Source organism: Schistocerca gregaria, chromosome 3, assembly GCF_023897955.1.
Source record: "Schistocerca gregaria isolate iqSchGreg1 chromosome 3, iqSchGreg1.2, whole genome shotgun sequence".
In the NCBI taxonomy this organism is placed as follows: domain Eukaryota; kingdom Metazoa; phylum Arthropoda; class Insecta; order Orthoptera; family Acrididae; genus Schistocerca; species Schistocerca gregaria.
Window position 1 is genome coordinate 154,710,627 of NC_064922.1, and position 19,888 is coordinate 154,730,514.

Genomic DNA, 19,888 nt, shown 5'->3' on the forward strand with positions numbered 1-19,888 from the left:
GTACTGAATTAGTGATGTGCAAACACCCTTACCACCAACGGCCTTGCCGCAGTGGTAATGCTGATATCTGTCAGATCATCGAAGTGCTGTCGGGCAGAGCTCGCACATAGATGGGTGACCGTCAGTCTGCCGAACGCTGTTGGCGCGCTTGTTTAGTCAGCCCTTGTGGGGTCAATTGAGGCGCTGCTTGATTGGGAAGTAGCGGCTCTGGTCACGAAAACACAGTGGCCGTGAGAGCGATGTGCTGACCACATGCCCCTCCATATACGCCTCCAGTGAGGCCTGTGGCCTGAGGATAACGTGGCGTTCGGGTGGTACCGTTGGGCATTCATAACCTGTTCGGATGTAATTTTGAGTTTTAAACATCCTTGGCGCTAATTTTAACCGTGACGTACAAAGTTTTCGCAATCTCCTATATCCTGACGATGTAGCTGCTCGAAGAATGTGCCGACGATGCGTCCGTGCGTCGAACTCCGGAGCTCTGTGTGTGCGCACCCAGCGCACCGCATACTGCTGCTGTCGTGACGAAATGCGTTACGCGCTCTTCCTGCATGGAGCGATGTCACCTGCTGCATGGCTGGCCCGGCCATGTCTGCTGATGCTGTCTTCTTTCTTCTGTCCCGCGAAGTCTTGTCGCCCATAGCTCCATATGTTTCACTCCCGAAATGTCGGCAATCCTTGAAAACGATTTCTATTTCCCATTAGTCGGAATTATTGCGATTTTCAACACACGCTTTTCGCACTCCTCGATGAGCACAGTTGTAACATTCCTATACCCGCAAGTGACAAATTTTAGTCACTTTTTAACCTTACTGTTCACTTCCCGCTTCCTTTCCACTTGCTGTCAAACTGCAATTGCTATTCTTAACACAAATTTGCGATAAATACTTCCTTCCACCGCAAGTTATCAAATTATGATGGGATTTCTTTCCACTCAAAGAATATCAAATGCTTCTGTCACAAATTAACCAAATGTTATGAAAATATCCCACATGAGGGATGCCAAGTGTAAGATATCGATCCCCCCAATTTCTTACTAAACCTCAAGAAGCTTCTCGGTTTAGTTAGTGGGTTCGTAGAAGATGGCAGAAGAGGCGTACAGGCCGTGATTTTTCCATGTGAGACTTAGAGAGATTAAGACAAGTAGTCCTTGCTTTATCCTAGTGCGCCATTGCGTAGGATCTCTTCCTGCCTGTTTTGTTACAGGGCTCTCGTACTTCACGTCCCTCGCCGAAGCACTATGAGAACCGTGGCACTGGGAAGCGTAACTCCTGAAAGTCTAAGAGATGATATGGAGAGCTGTATTACTTTAAATAATGTTCGTGGATTCCCGTATGATGAGTTTACTGAGGAATACACTTTTACCGGACGATCATGACACAATATTTTTCTTATTAACTCACAACTAGTAATTCCCTGAAAGAATGATATGACAGCAGAATTAGATGGAAAGGCATCCTGTCGACTAAGGTGTGCGCAGTAGATCTTGTATTTATAATCTGGAACCATCGTGCCCTGTTCGTACAACTTCGATCCCGAAAGGTATGCCCACACGATGCCTCTTTCGTCATGCGGAATCGCAAACGAACGGCAATAAAAGGTCATGTAGAAATATCTGTGGAACGAACGCGTGGGTGCTCTCGTATCCACACATTGTCTCATTGCCCAAGCAGTGTGCTATGAATTTATAACCATGCTTGGGAGCTTGTGTTAGCGTGTGTTGTGATGAGTAGGCGACATAAAAAGAAATCGCAAAAGCGACTGTAGGTAAAGAAGTATAAAAACTCAGGAGGAGGTCACAACGATAATTGAGATTCTTTGCTTTGGAAACTGCAGCGACAAAGTTGGCAATAAAATTTTGTTGGCTAGTAACTAGTGACTTATATACTCGTTTCAATTATTTATTCGTTATTTCAAAAGAAAGCGTTTCAGTTATACCAAATTTGTATCTTGTAATGGGGAATAATTGTAATTTATTGCCACGCAGGATTATTAGGGGGCGCTGCAGTCATGGACAGTGCGGCTGGTGGCGGCGGAGGTTCGAGTCCTTCCTCGGGCATGGGTGTGTGTGTTTGTCCCTAGGATAATTTAGGTTAAGTAGTGTGTAAGCTTAGGGACTGATGACCTTAGCAGTTAAGTCCCATAAGATTTCACACACATTTTTTTGTAATTTATTATTTGATTATTATACCTGTTTTCACTGTAAGAAACACCTAAGGCGATAATTATTAGCATATTTTGTACTCAAACAATATTATAATTTGTATCTATTAGCGTCCCTAAGGACTGCTCTCCTGTATAATTATGACTCGTTCCATATTCATGGAACTCTCTTGTTTCCAATGGAACAGTAATAAATGAATAAAAATAAACGTGATTATTCTTGAAACTGAGAAATACTTAAGGGAGGTTCTTAGCCGTTGTGTGAAGGTTAATTTACTTTCAACGCGTCATTTGTATTTCATCATGAAATATGATACGTAGATCAACGTCGTAGGACTTGATAAGTGAGTGGCGCTACAGTCTGGAACCGCGCGACCGTTGCGGTCGCAGTTTCGAATCCTGTCTCGGGCATGGATGTGTGTGATGCCCTTAGGTTAATTAGATTTAAGCAGTTCTAAGTTCTAGGGGACTTATGACCTCAGAAGTTAAGTCCCATAGTGCTCAGAGCCATTTGAACATGATAAATTTGGGAATTTCATTGACGCCAGAATTCACTCGAACGGTGGTTGTGTTTTTCAGTTTCGTATTTTTTGCGTCATCAGCATGCTTGATTAATATTTTTAGCAGTTTGTTGAGGTACTTCACATATACCATCACTTCTTTCGCTCAGATGTCAGTCCCATTCGTTGTTTTGCTTTTAAATCGCCAAAGCAAGGACATTCGTTCACCCTTCATCTAAATTTTACATATATTATTGGGTTATTCTTCTCTGTTTTCTAACTTTAAAACTTACGATGTCTTATTCTTTACAGAAATACGATCGAAGACGTCTAACTAAAACGTGACGCTCAGGACAACACAGCTCAACTTTTTATTCTGATCTTGAGAGCGGCATTACACACAGACATTTTTCTTTGTCTGTAATCATTAACGCAGGCTTCCTTTGGAGTCAACAGACGTTATTGCACATTACTCGCTCTAGAACATAACCTCAACACATTGCACAGACAGCCACATATGGACCCACGTATATGTCGTCCGCTAAAAAGAGGAAAGATATCCTCAGTAGGGGGGTAGCAATGCGCTTTATGCACGGCCTTCATTTCCAGGAGATTACGCATGCACAAATGCGCACGTGAAGTTGCGCTGTTTGACATTCATGCGCATGCGCAAAGTTGAACACAAATAGGGCATCGTGTGGGAGCATCCTAAGCATGATTCATTTGTTCACTGAAATGACTGCCTTCTGGTGTCGCAGTACTGTTGCAGAAAAGTGCTTGAAGTGAGTAGGTTTCTCCTAAAACCCCTGATGGAAAAAGTGGCTGTTATTAGTAAATATTTACTAAACAAAACTATTTGCTTCGTACCAGACTTGCTGTGATTTCCCTAAGTATAGCGTGGTGCTGCTACAGTGTTTCTCACAGCTAGCAACGATAACTCACCCCACCTTCTAGCGACAATGCCAGATGGTCCAGTGGTTACTTCAGCCAGCATGGGAATTAAAATCGCCCTTCCAGCTATGCGTTCTGCAGTGCTGTCACAGCTCATTGAAAACTGCTGGTATCTACAAACACTACATAAAATGTAAATCTAGAAAATAAGGAAAAATTGTAATAAGGAAGTAAGGGTACAGTACAATAGCTCAGTCGGAAAGAGCAGTGACGGCGAAACTTCCTGAAGTTGTATCACATGTAGTTAACCACCAGGCACGCTCATCGCCAGTGCAGTCAGAATATTTTGTCCATGTTCTAAACGAAATGATATGCGATAGCACCCTGTATTTTCCTCACCCAAGAAGTCGCAACGTAACTGCCAGTCTGCTTGTAGAACAGTCTCGGACAGCTTGAGATAGAATCGATGATGTCAGTCCCATTGAGATCCTGGGTGTGACATCTTTGTGTGTCTTACTGGTTTGTGTCAAAATTATTGTGCCCTGCCAGAAGCCAATTTCTTACCAAACTGGACAGTTCCGCCGATTTTCATGGTTCTTGTCATAAAGGTTAATATTTCGTTGCACCTCTTCAGAAATACAAGAAATTTTAATTCTAAATGGTGCATTAAGGACAGATATGTGGTTTTCATTAACATATTTATTTCATTAACATTCATTAACATATTTAACTAATTTTTGAATGTTTTCCACAAAGGTCACACTCTACATTTACTGTTTCGTAACGATAGTTGTAAGTAAATCCACTTGCTTAAAATGATTTCTTGCAACCATTCATAGCCGCTCGGTTTGAGACGTCATGTCACGGACTAAACGGCCCCTCCCGCCGGAGGGTCTAGTCCTCCCTCGGGCATGGGTATGTGTGTCGTTCTTACCTTAAGTTAATTTACGTTTGCGTGACCGGGGATCGATGACGTAAGCAGTTTGGTCCCTTAGGAATTCACACAAATTTGAACATTTCGAACCATTCACATAGATATGTCTCTTAGGTCAGAAAATAACTCCGGCTACAAATACGAAGAGTCTGTGTTCGTCTGCAGCACATGTTTTATACAGACAGCAATAGCGTTAACTGCTGACTTCGAAACTCCTGTTGATTCACTGGCTGGCAGTCTTGGTTTCCTACAAATGGCTCTGAGCACTATGGGACTTAACATCGGAGGTTATCAGTCCCCAAGAACTTGGAACTACTGAAACCTAACCAACCTAAGGACATCACACACATCCATGCCCGAGGCAGGATTCGAACCTCCAACCGGTGTGCAACAATCTGCGACTGTTTGCCGCAATCTACGGCTGTTTGCTGATGACGTTACGGTGTAAAAGGTATCGTCGATGAGTGACTGAGTAGGATACAAGATGACGTAGATACAATTTCTAGTTCGAATGATAAATGGCAGCTAGCTGTAAACGTAGCAAAATATAAGTTAATGCGGATGAGTAGGGAAAACAATTCGTATGCAGTATTAGTAGCATGCTGCTTTACACAATCAAATCAGTTAAATAAATATGCGTAGCGTTGTAAAGCGATATGAAAAGAAAACAGCATGTGGTAGGAAAGGTGAATGGTTGACTTCGGTTTATTGGGAGAATATTTGGACAGTGTCGTTCAGCTGCAAGGGAGACCGTGTAAGCACTATTTAGGCGGCCCTTTCGTAAGAATTACTCAAATTGTTTGGGATCCTCTGGTCTCATTAAAGAAAGACATGGCAGCAGTTCAGATGCTGGCTACTAGATTTATTGCACGTAGTTGTGGTCAACATGCAAGTATTATAAAGAGGCCTTGGGATTACGAATGGGAATAGCTGGAGGAACAGCGAATTTCTTTTACAGGAACACTACTGAGAAAATTTAGAGGAAAGGCATTTAAAGCTGACTGCAGAACGATTCCACTACCACAAACGTATATTTCGCGTAAGAGCCACAAAGAGTTATTCAACGCAGTTTTCCGAAATTCCTTCACCAGTGAAGACGAATGGAATATTCCAGAATTTGAAACACGAACAGCTGCTAGCATGAGTTTCTTAGAAGTAGATACCTTAGGGGTTGCGAAGCAAGTCAAATCGCTTGATAGGGGCAAGTCTTCAGGTCCAGATTGTATACCGATTAGGTTCCTTTCAGATTACGATGATACAATTGCTCCCTACTTAGCACTCACATACAACCGCTCGCTCACTGATAGATCTGTACCTACAGATTGGAAAATTGCGCAGGTCGCACCAGTGTTTAAGAAGGGTAGTAGGAGTAATCCATCTAACTACAGACCTATATCACTGACGACGGTTTGCAATAGGGGTTTGGAGCATATACTGTATTCAAACATTATGAATCATCTCGAAGGGAACGATCTATTGATACGTAATCAGCATGGTTTCAGAAAACATCGTTCTTGTGCAACGCAGCTAGCTCTTTATTCGCACGAAGTAATGGCCGTTATCGACAGGGGATCTCAAGTTGATTCTCTATTTCTTGATTTCCGGAAAGCTTTTGACACCGTTCCTCACAAACAATTCTAATCAAGTTGCGGGCCTATGGGGTATCGTCTCAGTTGTGCCACTGGATTCTTGATTTCCTGCCGGGAAGGTCGCAGTTCGTAGTAATAGACGACAAATCATCGAGTAAGGCTCCTGGGGCCTCTGCTGTTCCTGATCTACACTCCTGGAAATGGAAAAAAGAACACATTGACACCGGTGTGTCAGACCCACCATATTTGCTCCGGACACTGTGAGAGGGCTGTACAAGCAATGATCACACGCACGGCACAGCGGACACACCAGGAACAGCGGTGTTGGCCTTCGAATGGCGCTAGCTGCGCAGCATTTGTGCACCGCCGCCGTCAGTGTCAGCCAGTTTGCCGTGGCATACGGAGCTCCATCGCAGTCTTTAACACTGGTAGCATGCCGCGACAGCGTGGACGTGAACCGTATGTGCAGTTGACGGACTTTGAGCGAGGGCGTATAGTGGGCATGCGGGAGGCCGGGTGGACGTAACGCCGAATTGCTCAACACGTGGGGCGTGAGGTCTCCACAGTACATCGATGTTGTCGCCAGTGGTCGGCGGAAGGTGCACGTGCCCGTCGACCTGGGACCGGACCGCAGCGACGCACGGATGCACGCCAAGACCGTAGGATCCTACGCAGTGCCGTAGGGGACCGCACCGCCACTTCCCAGCAAATTAGGGACACTGTTGCTCCTGCGGTATCGGCGAGGACCATTCGCAACCGTCTCCATGAAGCTGGGCTACGGTCCCGCACACCGTTAGGCCGTCTTCCGCTCACGCCCCAACATCGTGCAGCCCGCCTCCAGTGGTGTCGCGACAGGCGTGAATGGAGGGACGAATGGAGACGTTTCGTCTTCAGCGATGAGAGTCCCTTCTGCCTTGGTGCCAGTGATGGTCGTATGCGTGTTTGGCGCCGTGCAGGTGAGCGCCACAATCAGGACTGCATACGACCGAGGCACACAGGGCCAACACCCGGCGTCATGGTGTGGGGTGCGATCTCCTACACTGGCCGTACACCTCTGGTGATCGTCGAGAGGACACTGAATAGTGCACGGTACATCCAAACCGTCATCGAACCCATCGTTCTACCATTCCTAGACCGGCAAGGGAACTTGCTGTTCCAACAGGACAATGCACGTCCGCATGTATCCCGTGCCACCCAACGTGCTCTAGAAGGTGTATGTCAGCTACCCTGGCTAGCAAGATCTCCGGATATGTCCCCCATTGAGCATGTTTGGGACTGGATGAAGCGTCGTCTCACGCGGTCTGCACGTCCAGCACGAACGCTGGTCCAACTGAGGCGCCAGGTGGAAATGGCATGGCAAGCCGTTCCACAGGACTACATCCAGCATCTCTACGATCGTCTCCATGGGAGAATAGCAGCCTGCATTGCTGTGAAAGGTGGATATACACTGTACTAGTGCCGACATTGTGCATGCTCTGTTGCCTGTGTCTATGTGCCTGTGGTTCTGTCAGTGTGATCATGTGATGTATCTGACCCCAGGAATGTGTCAATAAAGTTTCCCCTTCCTGGGACAATGAATTCACGGTGTTCTTATTTCAATTTTCAGGAGTGTATATAAATGACCTGGGTGACAATCTGAGCAGTTCTCTTATGTTATTCGCGGATGATGCTGTAATTTACCGTCTAGTAATGTCATCCGAAGACCAGTATCAGTTGCAAAGCGATTTAGAAAAGATTGCTCTATGGTGTGGCAGGTGGCAGTTGATGCTAAATAAAGAAAAGTGCGAGGTGATTCACATGAGTTCCATAAGAAATCCGTTGGAATTCGATTACTCGATAAATAGTACAATTCTCAAGGCTGTCAATTCAACTAAGTACCTGGCTGTTAAAATTACGAACAACTTCAGTTGGAAAGACCACATGGATAATATTGTAGGGAAGTTGTAGGGAAGGCGAGCCAGAGGTTGCGTTTCATTGGCAGGACACTTAGAAGATGCTACAAGTCCACTAAAGAGACAGCTTACACTACACACGTTCGTCCTCTGTTAGAATATTGCTGCGCAGTGTGGGATCCTTGCCAGGTGGGATTAACGGAGGACATCGAAAGGGTGCAAAAAAGGGCAGCTGGTTTTGTATTATCACGTAATAGGGAAGAGAGTGTGACAGATATGATACGCGAATTGGGATGGAAGTCATTACAGGAAAGACGTTTTCGTCGCGGCGAGATATTTTTACGAAATTTCAGTCACCAACTTTCTCTACCGAACGCGAAAATATTTTGTTGAGCCCAACCTACATAGGTAGGAATGATCATCAAAATAAAGTAAGAGAAATCAGAGCTCGAACAGAAAGGTTTAGGTGTTCGTTTTTCCCGCGCGCTGTTAGGGAGTGGAGAGATAGTATGATTGTGGTTCGATGAACCCTCTGCCAAGCACTTAAATGTGAATTGCAGAGTAGTCATGTACATGTAGATGTAGAAGATAAGAAAAATTAGGTCTCGTACGATGGCTTACAAACAGTCACTGTTCCGTCACTCTATTTGTGAGTGGAACACGAAGGGAAATGACTAGTGTTGCTACAAGGGATTCTGCACGAGCCACACACCACATGGTAGCTTGCGGAGTATGTACGTAGACGTAGTAGATACATATACCGGGCTTTCTGACTGAGGCTTAAATTTCAGTATGAGTACTGTTCTGAGGTCATCAGTCCCCTAGAACTTAGAAATACTTAACCTAAGAACATCACACACATCCATGCCACTCCGGCCGGCTCCATTGAGTAAATTCCGTCAGATCGGCTATGAAATTGTGAACGGGGTGTGTCAACAAGTAGTTAATAGCTTGATAGTTGCCTCCTCCTTACTTAATTGCACCAGTGCACACTGTGTATCTGAATGAAACACCTCCCAAATTGTGAAATGTCAGCCTGCAGCATGTGTGAGGCTAAAATTTCTCGTCGCCCCTTGTCACTTTGTTCATCCTGTTCTTGAACACCTACATTAGCTGTTTCCTGAAATGTGGGGGGAGGGAGGAAGAAAGAGGTTCCCATCCATAGCCAAAGACAGGATTCTCAAGTGAAAACTATCGCTGGTTACGGCACTGTTGCCTTCGTAAGAACAGCTGTGTTAGGATGCGTACGACGTAACGCTTTTGAGACGATATCGCGCTGACGCAAGTTCGTGTGGGTGGCGCATCAAATTCTGTGAATTCATCACATTGAGTTGCTTGTGTACGAACCGAAATTAATACAGCAATAGTACTGTCGTTGACAGGCGAACGATTACTTCCAAATTCTTTTTGCGTAGATTTTCTGATATCACGAAGCAAACATCCTCCATACTCCCATGAAGTGAACTTGACAGAGTAGTAAAGTTCGTATGTTTTGCGTTTCATGTGGCTATTTCTAACATATATCTAACGCTTACGTTGACCGCTTCATGCAGTACAGGCAGCTGGCCTTGCGTCCAGACTCAAGAGTGGGGGATGGGAGGATTTCCCTGGGGGACGCTTGGCGGACCACACCTGTTGCTGCCCTAAGCGGCGAGCGAGCAAATAGGGCCCGTATATTCAACAGCATGCACTGTCCTAGCAAGGCAATTACACAGGACAGTTTTACTGTGGGTCATCTGTGGTCAGTAATAGGAACCTATATAATATTCTTTAACCCTAGCATCCGAATGCATTTTCCATAATGCGTAATACCAGCTCGGTGGGAGGTGCTTTGTGACGACCACCAAAGAAAAGAAAAAAAGCAATTTCGTTTAATGTGTTTAACTTTGTACTGATGTATAATTAGGGAAGTGGGGTACAGAACCTGAAAATATCTTTTGGCACAACCTTAACGACACCAACGCAATTGTTTACACTGTGCAGAGGGGTGCTTCATGACCAGCACAAGGAATTGACAGAAATAAATATTTCGTTGTTGGTCGTCGATTTTCGTTCACAACATACTCTCTTAAGTTACATAGATGTGTAGAAGGGTCCTGAATCTGAAAATATGAATGATATTTTTTGCGAAAAGTTACATTCGCTTCTAAAACTTAAATTTTTGGGTTACGATTTGTTGAATAATTTAAAACACTTACAGAATCTGATATAACAATCATTAAAATCTATAAATATTTTTTTTCTAAACACGAGGTACCGGACTAGATTACGATATTTTCACAAGGTGGACAAAAAGTAACCCCTCCCCTCCGCCTCCCCCCCCCCCCTCCACTCAATTGGTTCTGCATGGGTTAAGAAAATTATGGCTCTGAGCACTATGGGACTTAACTTCTGAGATCATCAGTTCCCTAGAACTTAGAACTATTTAAACCTAACTAACCTAAGGACATCACACACACCCATGCCCGAGGCAGGATTCGAGCCTGCAACCGTAGCGGTCGCGCGGTAGCGCCTAGAACCGCTCGCCCACTCCGGCCGGCATGGGTTAAGAATTTCTGTTAACGCACAGAAGTCAATGCACGATATATGATTCACGCTTTTATTTCATAAAGGTATGAGGTTAGTCGTTTTGTAACCGTACAGTAAAAAGTTGCGTTCCCTCTCTTGGATCTTTCTATTCACGATTTATGATTATATTGTATTGGTCCCACCTTCCTCCTGATAGATGATAACGTACGGCCCCACTGAGCTGCCATCGTGGAGGAGTACCTTGAAACATAAGGTATCAGGCGAATGGAGTGGCCTACCTGTTCTCCAGACCTAAACGCCATCGAGCACGTCTGGGGTGCTCTCGGTCGACGTATCACTGCACGTCTTCAAACCCCTAGGACACTTCAGGAGCTCCGACAGGCACTGGTGCAAGAATGGGAGGCTATACCCCAGCAGCTGCTCGACCACCTGATCCAGAGTATGCCAACCCGCTGTGGGGCCTGTGTACGTGTGCATGGTGCTCATATCCCATATTTATGTCGAGGCTCATACACAGGAAACAGTGGCGTGTATTGTAGCACATGTGTTCCGGGACGGTTTTCTCAACTTATCAGCAATACCGTGGACTTACAGATCTGTGTCGTTTATGTTCCTTTTGTACCTATACTATTATGCCAGTTTTGTGTAGTGCTATGTTGTGTTGCACCACATTCTACAATTATTCTTGATTTATGAGCATGAGTGTAGACAGACCGATTGCTAATGTTAAAGAACCATAAACCTGCCTCCGGAACCGATGTCGCTAACGAACGGCTGCGCGATGGCGCTCGACTCGGAGGTAAGCCGCCGGCCGCTGTGGCCGAGCGGTTCTAGGCGCTACAGTCTGGAACCGCGCGACTGCTACGGTCGCAGGTTCGAATCCTGCCTCGGGCATGGATGTGTGTGATGTCCTTAGGTTAGTTAGGTTTAAGTAGTTCTAAGTTCTAGGGGACTGATGACCACAGCAGTTAAGTCCCATAGTGCTCAGAGCCATTTGAACCATTTTGGAGGTAAGCCGATTCGAATCCTGGTGGCAGATGAAATTTTCAGTGTCACTATTTGGTCGGTAAGGGGGGGAGAGGTGTGGTGTAAAGTTCCTGCTCGTCAGTCCCTTTACCAGTGTCCTGGAATAATTTCCAATCCTCACCTCAGTATCCCATAAAGTGCAGGCATGAGTGACTGTGGATGGTGGTCTATCCACCGTGAAGCTCGGCGACTCCCTTCGTAATATTTGAAAGGAGTAATAGGTTTCATCTGCTCCCTTCTCTCATTATACAGCAGCAACGTAACATTCCGCTGTTCACTTATCAATTACACTCACTCACACTCTGTGCATCAGACACAGTTCACAAATGAGCTTGGAGAGGGGCCATTTAGTGGGGCGTAAAACACGCTTTCCGACAGGCGCTTGAACCCATTCGTGGGATATGACAACTACATATGCCATACTACATTCACATTTTTTTAGAAGCACAAAATTTTTTCGCGGAAATGTTGGCAATATTCTTGCTTTACCTACCACAGTGATTACGTAATAATGACGGGTTGAGCAATTTGCGGCAAAAATTTTAAAGGTGCAATAACGCTGGTTAGGAAACATGTTACGAGCAAACGATTTCACTTTCAAATTGTTGTTCTTTTGCTTTGTGTAGCGTTCCTTTGTCAAATAAGTCAAAACCAAACACAGTGTAAATGTTTCAGTAGTGAATCAAGAATTGGTGAACAGTGATGACAGAATCTACGAACGTTTCGAGATCGTTAGCTTTCTCAAGAAGAATTACATGAGCTGTTGAATGGAACGAACAATCTACTAAGCTCAGAATACTGACTGAGAGCACACCTAAGCAAGACCAAAGTAACCAACAGCATAAATGAGATCACCCATAAACGTAACGTCAAAATGAATACATATTACACTTGCTGAAGGAACTCAGCTTCCTTTGAAGTAAAGCAAGGGGCGACAGACGACGCAGTTTATAATATAATAGGTTTCGGCTGGAGGACACCGTTGTAATGAAGTGAGTCATTAACTGTGGCAAAGTGACAAGAGTTTTTTTGTTATATTATAGAAGGTGCTGAGAGTTAAGCGGACTGTTCAGAATGGGAGAGTTCTCAACGACACTGACGAGGAAAGGAATGTATGGAGCACACTGACTAGAAAAAGGAACAGGACAACAGGTGATGTGTTCACAAATCTGTGGATAACTTCCATAGTATTAGAGAGAGCCGTAGAGAGCAAAAATTGTAGTTTACGACATAGATTTGAAATAACTAACAAATAACTGAAGATATTGGTTGTAATTGCCACTCTTAGTAGTAAAAGGTCATTCAGAACACTGACCTCTTCCCCCAGAAATAAATATATATTCTCCAAAAGCCATCTATTCGATGTTTCGACTGCATTCTGTGATCAAACGAGGAACACACAATACAATTGGCTACAACATTCTACTTGTCCAGTTTGTTCTTTAAAAGGAAGTTACTTTTTATTATCTCACTAATCACAGAATGTTATTATGTAACACACAGTGAATCCACAGGTGTTGAGGACGTTGCCTCGTTTAAGGAAAGACACTGGTTAGGGCGTGGCTCTCTCTAAGTGAGGGAGTTGCAAGGGGGGGGGGGGAGGGGGAAGGGATGTATTCAGGTTGGCAGTTAATAAGGTCGCAGATATAGCGAGTTCAGTAACATGTAGTTACAGCAAGTTGTCTGCACCCGGCGTCGCTCTCTGCACACGCATGCATGCATGCACACAGATACACTGTTTGTGCTCTCGGCGAGTCTTGTTTACTGTTTCAAGCGTTTTCCTCGAGCGCATGAAAGCGAAGAGCACAACACGGCAATATCGTTCGTTATTGAAACCACACAGCACAGATACGTTTCCGCTGCAGTTCCACTTGAAAACTATCACAGTATTGGCCGCAGTGCTGTTGTTTGCGAGCAAGTTCATGCTGCGATGTGTAAACAAAACATTGCGATAAATAACTCTTCAAGTACAACGGGAATACAGTTCATATTTTACTCCACCCACCGTCAATATATCACTAGAGACAAATCTCTTCAGTACTTAAATTTACAATTAGAGTTATCTATCTCTAGTCTACGTAATTAATACTACACACACACACACACACACACACACACACACACACACACACACACTATATTATACTGTATCGTAAGTAATAATCACTTAACACTTTTATGTCAAAATTCTATACTCTCTACACGATGAACACAACAAAGAATTCCTCAAATGAAATGTTCTACTTCTACTCGATCTGGGTGCATTGTTCTCTCAGTCGTCAGTAGCAAAAACAATTGGTTTTTAGCGTCTAGTCGTGAACTTGCCTTATACCCTCTGTGCGTTTTTGCATATTTTTACAGCAAATTTACGTCTTACAACATGTGTCATCTTCACTTCTGGTGGTAGATCCAAGTACTCCTCCAAAATATTCTCTTGCCTTCAGCCAAACAAAACCGAAGTTGGGGGCGTGTCACTAAAACCATAAGATTAACTGTTTAAAATATATCCGAAATCTGTCATTTTATTAATCCTGTTCTTTCGTTTCGCGTCACAGTAGATCCTGAACAAGTGTCCCAAACTGCGCATCACTCTTTCTGGTGTCGTTGGAACTTGTTGGTAAATAAAGATCGAGATCTTTTGTAAGTTCATTATGTTCCAAGAACGGTTTCGACTCACTGAAACAACTGCAAACCGTTATCTGCCGAATTACTCTCACGCTTAACATTGTTTCCAAAATAGTGAACTTGTAGCTCTTTAGGCATTATCTTACTTCTTCTAGTTGTTTGAGGAAAATATCAAAAGTAAACACGATGTGTGAAAAACATCGGTTAGACTTTGGAAATGATCAGAAAAGACCTTGTAAGTATGCTCTGTATGAAAATCACTGAGCGCAGTTGGAGGTGAGCCGCCAGCAGTGGTGGATGTGGGGAGAGAAATGGCGGAGTTTTGAGAGCGGATGTTCTGGACGTGTGTCCATCAGAAACAGTAAATTTGTAAGACTGGATGCCATGAACTGCTATATATATATTATGACTTTTGAACACTATTAAGGTAAATACATTGTTTGTTCTCTATCAAAATCTTTCATTTGCTAACTATGCCTATCAGTAGTTAGTGCCTTCAGCAGTTTGAATCTTTTATTTAGCTGGCAGTAGTGGCGCTCGCTGCATTGCAGTAGTCCGAGCAACGAAGATTTTTGTTAGGTAAGTGATTTGTGTAAGGTATAGGTTACTGTTGGTCAGGGCCATTCTTTTGTAGGGATTATTGAAAATCAGAATGCGTTGCGCTAAAAATATTATGTGTCAGTTTAGTGTTGATCAGAATAGGTAAAGAGCGAAATGTCTGAGTATGTTCAGTTCCGCTCAGCTGTTTGAAAATCAAATAACGTAAGGGGTTTACCAACACAGTAATTTATTAATTTTTCTAAGGGAACGTTTCAACCTTCTTCTCTTTAGTAGTGTTTACACCCTCTAGTTTCGGCCTCCACTGTACTCAGGATTTGGCAAATTTATTATCTTGTTTAACTCTGTGGCAGGATGCCGTTCCCGTCTTCACGTTTGTCACCTACCTTAGAGAGGGTACTTGTGTTCCACGTCTCTGTGGACCGTGTAAACTTTGTTCTGTATGTGATCGTAATTTAGCTGTAGCGTATCGCATATTACGAGGCGGTAAGTGGGGACCAGTACAGCATTTGCCTATATGAGCGTGGGAAGCAGCATAAAACTGCACTCAGGATGATTGGTGTATGACCAACGGCCTGATGTGGCTCATCTTGGTTTCCGATAAGGTAGGACACAGCCCGTTCTGCTATACGCGGCGGTAGGTCATCCCAAGAGATCAGCAGGCGCAACTGTAACTAGTCTTTCAGGAGTTACTGAATGCATGTGTCCTTTAGCTGCACTGCAGAATATTTCATTTTTAGTAAGCGATTTCACGATTTCATTATCAAACTCATTTGAACATACGTTATATTGGACGTAAGTATTCGTAACTGAGGTCCATGTTCTTCTATGGAGTTTAATTACTTTGGTTTTAACGGTCACAGAAGGCATTTCAGTCAATTTGTATGGAAACAGTATTACAGTTCTTCACATGTTTCTTCATCGCGACATGTTTCTTCAGATCACTCTTCCCGGATGTTAAAATCAAGTGTTGGTCACACTTGGAACAATACGGAAGAAAAGAGCTTATGTTAAATTTAGACAACCACCAAGAAAGAGAGGATTATTTTCACGCTCTTTATTATATTTCGAGCTGTTCTTTGTGTTTCTGCTTCTTATCACTACTTGTATCCATATTTATTTAACACTCAACCTTTGTAGCCACGGAAATTGAAGTACTTTCAAAACAAATGAAATGGTGCGCAATTTCAGTTGGCTTTGTTTTACTCTGATCATCCAAGTACGAGCAGGGTATCTACTCATATTGGTGTTACGTTATCTGTACAATGCATTGTACAATGCAATTTATAAAGGGACATTAAAACTAAAAACTAAAAACTAGAAGGTTTCGGAACAAAATCCGTATTTCCGACACAACATGAAAAATCGGTAGATATTCCGACAGATCGGAACACATCTGGCAACGTTACAGCCGCTTAGAGTCGATTGTTGTATTATATCCGTCGAGTCACTGTTTTCTGTACTGTGTTTCAACTTCTCTTTCTCCCACATTCACGCCCATTGACTGCCCATAAGCCTCAAGTTCTCTTGAACCGCCAATTAGGACCTCCATTGCATGGCGGTGAGTCACTCGCGACTGTCCACTTTTCTTTAGTGTTGTCGTTTGTGATATGGTGTAGGAATCACTGGAAGTGATAAGGAGCTGGTGGCCGCGGGCATAGTAATTCTCAATTTCATTATATTTATTTCTAATGCAACCCAACTAATCAGCGGACATGAGCTCAATATACAAGAAAGGTAACTAATACTTCAACAAACAACACACGAACAGTACATCATAAACTATCATTTTGATTGAAATATTTTTTACTTTAAAGAAATGTTGCTTTAGGATAAAAGGAGGGTACAATACAAACTAACAAATCTAAAACAAATTAACTGGGTAAGGAACAATAATACAACACGTTTGTTATGCACAAGCTCAGGAAATACCAGTTCCTCATCCAAAAGCTAAGGCTAATTCTGCAAATAAAAAATTAAAGTAGTAGGTAACATTTAATTGAGACAGCACCGAAAAGAGCTACACGATGTGGGAAAATGGGGAATGGTAGACTGGTTCACCAGATGCGAAGACACTATGGGAACAGACTAAATGTAAGAAAGATTTACCTGTTAAACATAACTTAACAATAATATAAAAGATCGTGCTAAACTGTAACATATACATGCCGAAGTACAGGAAGAACGACGTAAACAAAAAAAAATGAGCTCTGAAAATGCTTTAGAATAAAGCGAAATGCATTTGGTATTAATAAGACATTCGTTAAAGTTTCAAAAGCCGGAATTTAACCTATACTACTCGTCTCTGCAGCCGCATAAAAAAGTGGCCCAAAAACAAAGAAGACAACATGAATAAAATACACAAATATATTTTCTCTCAAAAACAAATTACACACCGCTTCCACATATTTAACACGCGGCACAAAATATTGATAATGCGGCAGTGCACACATCTAACAAGCACAAAAAGTACATGTTTATAATTTTCAAGGCCTAGTGAATCAGCATTTTCTTAATAATTGAATATCACTGCAAATTCAAAAATTTCTGAACAGGGTATGGTTTCATAGTCCACCGTCACCTGGAGTTCTGCCTTGATTCAATCTGTTTAGCAGCTGTATCTCGTGTCACACCACTTATTCCTCATGGATAAAAGAAGGATACTGAACAAAAATCATACCACTTTATAAATATTTGGTACAACTTGCTCAAGTACTGAACAATTTAAACCAGGCAGTTACGTAATCGTTATCTTTGTTTACGCCGCTGCTAAGGTAATCTCGACGACAGCTGACCTCCTTATATAGGTCATCTAAGCAAATATTTTCACTTAGGCAAAAAGTTGTACTGCTTTTTCAAGAGCTTTCAACTCACTTTTATTCCTGTAGAGAACGTGCTATATGGACGTATAAATTTTTTGCTGAGCCATATTGCCATCGAAGCTGTTCAGTAAATTCTTTCTATAATGACACAGACAACCATTTCGGAGTTCCGTTGTCTTGCTACCAAAAAAATTGTCTTCCCTTCTGTGCCGGATTTTAGAAGCGAGAGGTCTGATACGTTTGTAGGAGGGTGAGTCAAATGAAAACCTTAAATTTGTAATAACAAATAGAAATTTCGCGCCGTTATCCTGTAAGTTGGTAAGCGTGCTACAAACAGCGTGCAGAATGCCCTGTAGGTGGCAGCTTAGTGAAGATGAACAGAAATATCAGCAGGGAAGGTTTTGCTGACACTCTTTTGGGGCGAAAGAGGCATCATTTTGGAGCATTACGTGTCTAGAGGGCCCACTGCCACTAGTGCATCATACACAGATCTCCTAAAAAATCATCTGCGGCCTGCAATCAAATCAAAGCCACATGGATTTCTGTGAGCAGGTGTCTTTCTGCAACATGACAATGCAAGGCCCCACACTGTTCGTACAACAGTTGCAACAATCACAGACCTGCATTTTGAGTGTCTTTCACATCCACCTACTCACCAGACCTTGCCCCAAGTGATTTACATATGTTTGGACCACTCAAAGACGCAATGGGAGGAAAGAAGTTCCGTTCTGATGAAGAGGTATGCCACGCGGTGCATGAGTGGTTGCGTGGACTTCCAAAAGAATTTTTTTCTAAAGGAATTTATGCACTTATTGAGCGTGGGGGATATTATGTTGAAAAGTGATACAGTTTTGTACCACTTATGCACAATAAATATTATTTTAAAAATATTTAAGGTCCCTATTACACTTAAGTCATGCCTTTCCAGTGTTTTAGTCCCATTTCTAGCTAATTCCCAATATTACTTAAGACATTAAAGTAGTTTTCAGGTAACATTGTTTCCTCTGGGCCATCTTTTGCGAAATTGTCAGATGGTAATTTTGGACAGTCAGGAATCCTACTGAAGTAATTTTCAGTCGTAGGAGTGGCAAGTGTTTATTAGAGCCACCTATTTTCAAGACGTCTCAGAATTTCATTCCAAACCAAATTCACAAATAAAAGTGCAATGTAAATTCTTCTATTGTTTGGCTGGGACAGAGAAGTGATTATGTATCTTTAAGACCAAAATCAATTGTGTTACTAAAGATATGATTAGAACTATTTGCATTCAGAATGTCAGGGTTTCTATTTTTCAGGAACTGATACAAGGAATGTTTACTGCCAAAGTTCGCACTGGCACTGTCTACATTGTAAGAAGATAAAAACACACAGTACTTTTACCATACCCTTCCTTACTGTTTATGTTAGCAAAATACGTCGTTAGTTTATTTTAACTACCATAATTACACTTTTTGATAGTTTGATGTCTCTTGTTATGTGTACTATGTCTCAGGTCGGCTTGTGCAGGAATCATTATAGTACTTTTTATTTAATCGTGTCTGAGCTACATCTGTAATTAATTAATACGCTATATATACTAGATTACAAATACAAGTAAATGATAGTTATACATTCATATATGCAGTCATGATATTTACATATTGTAAGTCGTCATTATTGTCTAAAGCAAGGCTCATATCTCTCTCCAGTGTTCGGCACACTTCACTGCAGCGTCGTTGGCCAACCACAGGTCTTGGAAAGTGCATGGGGCCAGCAAAAATTGACAGGTCAGCAGGTGTGTCATGGTTTGTTTTCCTACACATTGGCAGGGCTCTTCTTCGGCGTATCCCCACTTGATCAGGTTATCCTGTGATCTTCCCATTTGACATCTAAGTGTATTTAGGCTCTTCCAGACTCTACATTCCAATTGTGATCCAGCAGGAAGTTATTCTTTAATGTTCCAACTTTTCAGACTGCCTTTATCCAATTTCTGTTTCCACATTGATTCTCTAGTTCTAGACTGACTTTCGGTTAGTGGACGTTCAACTTTTATGAAGTCTTTCCTAGATTTAAGTCTTGCCTCCGATGGCTGAAGTGCGTACAGGGGATGTCTTCTATCTTCGCACTGCCTGCTTCGTTCGGCCATCGCCAATGTTTGCCGTCTGATCTGTGGGGGCGCTTTTCCAGAACACATATAAAGGAGATCACGGTTTGTAGGCTTCAAGCATCCCGTGATTAATCGACATGAGTCATTCAGTGCTGCGTCTAGCTTCTGAGCATGTGTCGACCTTCTCCATACGGGGCATGCATATTCAGCTGGAGCAAAGCACAATGCCAGGGATGATGCACGTAGAATTTCAGGGTTTGCTCCCCAGTGTGA